At 37.6% G+C, this 7,142-nt stretch overlaps 1 protein-coding gene and 1 pseudogene across 2 annotated transcripts in view; one reads left to right on the top strand and one right to left on the bottom strand.

Moving 5' to 3' along the window:
* Window positions 1–7,142, bottom strand: part of METTL25 (methyltransferase like 25) — a 100,134-nt gene that overhangs the window by 43,225 nt on the left and 49,767 nt on the right. The window lies entirely within an intron of this gene.
* On the top strand, window positions 895–1,694 carry LOC120225803 (annotated as a pseudogene).

Genomic DNA, 7,142 nt, shown 5'->3' with positions numbered 1-7,142 from the left:
ATTCTCAAAATATCTTCCCCTATCTCATTCATTTTTCTAAATGAAGACCAAACATCACCTCTTTTAGAAAGCTTTCCCTTATCCCTTAGTTATGAAAAATTATTCTCTCTTCTAGTCTTAACAGTATTTGGTTTATACATCCATCATTTATCACTTCTTTCATCCATTTTTAAAAATAATTCAGAGTCATAGTTGATTAAGGTCTATGGGCCAGGAATACATCACTCTCAGATATGCATGAAAGTTTTTTATAATTGCTTCTTAATTCCTCACTAGATCACTGGCCTCCCTAAGGGGAAAGACAGTGTCTCACTTATCTGACATCCTCAGATCCATCATCTGACATTGAATAAAAAGAACTAGATAGATGGACCAAGATTATATAAATGCCCTCATTATATTTTGGAAAAAGAGATATTCTTTTTAAATTTCTTTAAACCTAAATGAAATCTGACTGGAATGATTTTATCTGGGAAAAACAAACAGGTGTTATGCTCTTAAATATATAAATTTTTGTCACCTAAGTTAATAATCTCAATTACATTACATTTTAGAATATCTAAGATATTTAGAATATCTTATTTAAAACCAAAATGACCATTACTGAAATACAGTAAGGGGGGGGGGATAGAAATAAACATAAAGGGGGCGCCTGGGTGGCTCAGTCGGTTAAGCATCTGACTTTGGCTCAGGTCATGCACTCACGGTTCGTGGGTTCGAGCCCCTCATCAGGCTCTGTGCTGACAGCTCAGAGCCTGGAGCCTGTTTCGGATTCTGTGTCTCCCTCTCTCTCTGCCCCTCCTCCACTCATGCTCTGTTTCTCTCTGTCTAAATAATAAATAAAAACATAAAAAATTTAAAAAAATAAACCATAAGGCTCTTTTCTGAGAGACTATGGTCCTCAACAAGAATCACTTGTAGGGTGGCAGAATGATTGTCAACACTGAGAGCAGCCTAGTGTGTTAATACCATGTGGAATTTACATTCAAAGACATGAAGAAGGTGCCTGTGGCCTTCAAAGGGACCAAGAAGTCCTTCATGATGCCATTTTATCTGATGAAGGACTGTGAGACGAAGCAGCCTGTGTTTGGTGCAAACTATGTCAGAAGGACAGTGAAGGCTGAAGTAGGAGGTGGCTGGGAAGGCTCTGCGACATACAAGGGGACCTTTATGGAAGGTTTGGACAACAGATGCTGCAGGTGGCATCTCAAGCCTTCTGAGGTGAAGCACCCCAAATGGAGCCTATGGGTATTCCTTACATTCCCAGTGGGGCCTATGTCTTTCCCCTGCTGTTCACCAATGGAATGTACCCCTGCCCTCCTAGCCACCCTAATCCACCACCCCCATTTGAGTTCTATCCAGGACCTCCCATGATGCACAGGGTCATGGGACATGTGCCCCATCCTGGGCCCATGGAACCTCTGGTCAGTGGGTCTGAAGTCCCCTCCACTCCTGTAGTTGAAGGTAAGGCTACAGAAGTGGCTGTCAGAGGCTATTACAATCTGGGTAACCCACATGACATCTACACACCCACGAACCAGCCTCAACCACCTCCTACTACCCGCCTCCCCCTGGAAGAAGAACCAGTAGATCCTTTCTGCTCCTGCCTCCCACCCATGGTCACTCTTCCCTTCCCTTCTTTCCCCTTGGGGCTGAGAGGTGATGGAAGGGGCTTGTTCTTCCTCCAGGTCTGATGATAAACCACTTCCTAGGGATTGGTGTTGAGAGAAGGGGTACCCCTTGACTCGGGAGCCATGCCTCCCAGCTTCTCAAGCTAGTTCAGAGCCCACAGTGCTGCCTGGACAAATTTCTCTCTTACCATAACTAGTGCTCTCCCCAGGAGCATTGCCAATCATCTTGTTCCTGTCTCACTCTAGTAGCTTCTGCTCACAGTGGGACCTTCTGCTACCTTGTCTACTCAGTACAGCTCCCTTGTTTGGGAATCCATGTTATACTCAGCCTTGTGAATTCCCTCAGACCAGCCTCATATCCCTTCCTAGCGCCCCTGCCAAGCCCCCCTCACATTCTCTCCACTCTGGTCTGTGCCTAAACATGGAAGGCCACCTTATCAGCCCACATTCCTATCCCAGCCTGCCTCCAGCCCCAGTCACACTCACCTTCCCCTCCCCGACCTGTCCTTGGTCCTCTGTTGCCACCACTTTGTGACTTTCAGAGCTTTAACACAAACTTCCAGGCAGTAGGCGACATCAGTACCAGGCCATTGTGACAGGGAGGGAATCCACTGCTTCCCCGCTAATGTTTTTGGCATTTGTTTCCCTTTGCCTTCTTGCTTTTCCCTCTGGAAGGAACTTCCCAGGCTGGAACTGGAGAATGCATGTTCATCCCACCATGACATCTGGGGACTGCCGGACAGGCTGAAACAAAGTCCCCTGACCCCTGGGGCCTAGCCTGAGCCTGTGTGCTGACCGTGACCTCTCACCAGCCCCTCACCCTGACCTCTTCTGTTTAAGCTTCATGCCTAATTGGTGATATACCCCTGGAGGCACTAAAATTTGCTCTCATTTGCTTCTGGACTGGCTGTGACGTGAGGAGATAGTTATTTAAAGAGAATTACCTATTTGCCTATATGAACAACCTATATTAACAACCAGTTAATATATTAATGTGAAATAAGCTCTGTTTGCATCTTGATGTGTTTGCTGAAAATGTGAAGTAGTAAAATAAAGTGACCAGGGGAAAAAAATACATAAGGTAAGTGATTTTTGAAAAATTTTGCTTTGATCACCATATACCTCACCCTCCTCTCTCCTGTTTAGTTTCTTTTACTGTTCATAATCTGACATTACATTTCTACATATTTGTTTTTCTACTGCCTTCTCATTAGAATATAAGATTGATAAGGGCAGGGGCTTTGTTTTGTTCAATCTTGTATCCCTAGTACCTAGAATCGTGACTAACATGTGACAGATACCCAATAAAGATTTCTTATATGAATGAAAAAAAAACCAAAAACTCCTGAAGAGTAAACCAAACTAAAACTGGGCAAAATTAACATGACTACTTGAAACAACAACAAATAAATGAGGATACAATTTACATTCCAGAGAGGAGAAATTGACATCCTGAAGACATCACTTCTTTCCATAAAGATCTTTAAATTCATCCATGCTAATTAAAATGCCAACAGATTTTTTTTCATGGATCCTAAGAATCTAATTTAAAACCCATTCAATACATGAATCATCTAAATCAGCTTTTACTTTGAATTTGGTCAGCAATGTTTATTATGTCCATATGTTATAAAGAAAATGAGATAATTTTAAGCACAAAACATTTTGCAACTTTCCGTATAAATTTGCATTATAAACTACACATACTTTAATCCTGAATGAAAGACTTAAACAAATTCTTCTACTTAAACCTTATTAAATGTTTGATGTGATCAGCATTTTGATCCTCCTTGAGAAAGCTGTTTGAATAAATAAAATATTTCTTCTCCAAACATCAAAGTGGTTCCAAATTGCTAATATTTAATACATGTTTTTAATATTAACTATTTCCTTCCTATGCTTTTTGTATCCATACTACAAGTATGACAAAGAGCTCTAGCAAAATATGAAACACAGATGCCTTATTGTTCAACTTTCCTATCTGGTGTTGTTCACCGAATGTGCACTGTGCCATGCTATCTAGAATTGCCAGACAATGGATGTACTGCTGTCATTAATCCCTGCCCCAGTGTGGCAAAGCATGGATTATTCAATAAACAGCATTTAGAAAACTATAAGATAAAACTATGAGATTACGGCCACTTCTTGAATCATATATACAAAATAAATCCAGATAGATTATGGAACTGGGTAAGACAAAAAACATGAAAGTTAGAGGAGGAAATTATAAAACAAATGTTAACCAATATAGGAGAAGCTAAGGAGAATATGAAACGTCCATTCCATTCCAAGGAATACTTTGTAGTGTATAAAACAAATTTATGAAAAGAGCTCCAAGATATATTGCTAAGTAAAAGGACAAAACTATATTATTCTTTTCTTTTCTTTTTTTTTTTCTCTCTTTTGTTTTTTTAAATCATACCCTCTGGATGGTCTTTCTTATCTTCCCTACCTCCTCTGGAATGTTCTTGTGTTCAGTCTCTGTACTTCTTCATCATTTCCATTCCCTAAGTGATCTCATTCAGACTTACTATCTGTATGTTAATAACTCATACATTTCTTATCTTTGACCCATATTTGTCCTCAGGAATCCAGAATTAACTATAATTCATAATGCAACTTCCGCACTTGAATTTCTAAGAGGCATGTCAAACTCAACCTATCCCAAATAACTTCCCTCTCAGTTTTACTCTTTCTGCAGTCATATCCAGTTCACTAAATGACAACTCCATCTTTCCAGTGTTTCAGGTCAAAAACTTTTGAGTTATGCCTTTTTTCCCTTTTTTTCCACACCTCCACTGTCAATAATTTCTGCTGACAATACTTTAAAAATATACCCAAATTTTAATAATTTCTTCTTAATGTTCCCCTCTGACCTAAACCACCATTACCTCTCACCTAGATTATAGCTCACCTGAATTACAGCTTCCTAAAGGATCTCTGTGCTTTTGCCCTTAACGATGTTTTAGTCATACTGGTCTTTTTGGTGTTCCTTGAAAAAGCAAGCAAGCCCTTGCCCTGGGCCTTTTACCTGCTATTTCCTCTGTCTGGAACACAATTTCCCCAAGATAACTGCATGGCTTCCTCTCTCATCTTTTAACAGTCTCTATAAATGTTTTCTTAAAAAAAGCTTTCCCTGGCTATGCTATATAAAATAGCATCCCTACTCATCCCACTTTCACTCACTCTCACTCACTTTCTTCATAGCACTTACCACCATCTGATATATAATATATATATTAAATGACATGCAAGCAGGAGCTTTTTTTGTCCCTTCAGTCTCTACCTTCCAGAAAAGTACCTGGCACACTGTAGACACACAATAAATACTTGTTGAGAGAATGGATAGATGAATGGATGAAAGGTTACATTCAATTTGATTCCTTTCATCAAAAAACCCAAGATAATTTGTATATATACATAGTGTATATGTACATGGACAGAGTATGAGAAGGGATTATCATTGTGGGTAGTGACACTGAACAGAGACTTTCACTGTTTACTATATATGTGTATACTGTTAGAATTTGTTCTATAATAATAATAATATATTTATGTACTACTGATGCTAAAAGGTAAATATATAAAAAAAGGTTCCTTAATATTTTGAATGTACCCAGTTTAATTACTTCATTACAGCTTATTTATTTTGCATGACATGCATCTATATCATTTTTATAATGCTTTATAATAAAGATAAAATATGGGTTGATAGGTATCTTAATGTTTTTCACAAAATATTGTTCGTTTAAAATAAGTCTAATACATATCATTTACCAGCCCTTTTATCTGTTTTTAAATTTAGTTTCTGTCCCATGTCATTCTCTTCAAGAACGGACTAATACTTCTTAGGCTTCCTTAAAAATATTCCTCAAGGGAATCTGAAGACTTGCCATGTAAGGACTGAAACACTCTCAAGTAAGGATAATATCTGGATTTTAGTTGTAAAGTTTAGAAACATTTCTAACCTTTGAGTTTTATAGGTTAAAATTAGTGCAGAGGCTATAGGACAATTCTATGAAAATTTCTTGATTTTCACTTCAGCTTTTAAATAGGTTAAATGCATATGGTATTCAAAATATTACTTAATGATAAAAGACATATTAAAATTATATTAAACTGTCCAGATTTCTGAAGCAGCTATATATTACCAGTTCTTGAGTATATTAAGACTATAAAAGGATAAGTGTAATTAAAGGACTATGTAAATCAGACCTATACTCAACATTAATAGCAAATATAATAAACTGAAGAATAAAGTTGAAAAACAGTACAACTAGAAAATAAATAACTAGATAATTTGAAATAAGGTAAACTCTGGGGTGTCTGGGTGGCTCAGCTGATTAGCATCTGACTCTTGATTTTGGCTTAGGTCATGATCCCATGGTTCAGGGGATTAAGCCCTGCATCCGGCTCCCTGCTGGCAGCATAGGGCCTACTTGGGATTCTCTCTCTTCCTCTCTTTCTGCTCCTTCCCCACTTGCACTCTCTCTCTCTCAAAATAAATACATAAATAAAAGTAGCTAAATCCTAAAAATTGCTCTATTCTCTTGAAATGGTTAGAATACATGAGTATAAAATTCAGTAACTTAAAAAGATAGAATTGATGTGTAGTGATCAACAATGATTCAAGTTGTAAGGAGATATTAGAGAAAGATCCTAGAATTCAAGACATTTAAAGAAAATCACAGCACAATCATATGGTTCATGATAATTAATTCATATATTCCTAAATATGGATTGAGCCCCTACTGGTCCTCTCCTTCTGCCTTCACTAGAACACACTTTCAGTTTAAGTCCCTAGGATATATATTCCACATATGGACTTTTTCTACACAGGCTATTCCAAAGCAGCACAGCTAATCAGTCAATGATAAGAGAGTAATTTATTACTTCTCATTCATTTCTCTCTAGACTATGCCAGGAATAGCCTTATTTATAACATCCTTCTTTCTGCATGTATCTCATCTCTGCTTCTAGTTCCATTCATATTTGTATTTCACTTATCCTTTGGTTAAAAGTGCAGCTAGGAATGTAATCTCAAGAGAATCTGTAAATTATAGTGTAAGTGCAACAGAAAATAAACAGCTAGTTTAAAATGTATATATTACTTTGATAGTCATGTCTATGATAAAGCGTTGTTTCTTAATGACTCCATCTACAAAACTGTCCTGGTATTTTTGTACATGACTATAAGAATGGCAAAGTCTAGGTGCTGAGAGAAAACACTGAATTGGTCTGGCCAACATTGTGATAGTAGCTCCTCAATAGTGCTTCTTACAGTGACTGACAAGTTTCCTCTGCTGTTCTTGTTGGACTCTTTCACGGTCTTTTATCAATTTTGAAAAGAGTTTACACTGAGATATATATGGAACATCTGAAACATTAAGTCAATGAGACAGTCTTTACACAAACATCATGAATCAAGTTGTGACTTCATTCCAATGATAATTTCACTCATTGTGCCAGACTGATGATGAAACAAATTTAGACAACTTGCTTATAATTTAT

This window comes from Hyaena hyaena, unplaced genomic scaffold, assembly GCF_003009895.1.
Source record: "Hyaena hyaena isolate Hyena2069 unplaced genomic scaffold, ASM300989v1 scaffold_1515, whole genome shotgun sequence".
Taxonomy (NCBI): Eukaryota; Metazoa; Chordata; class Mammalia; order Carnivora; family Hyaenidae; genus Hyaena; species Hyaena hyaena.
This window is presented reverse-complemented; position numbering and strand designations above follow the sequence as displayed.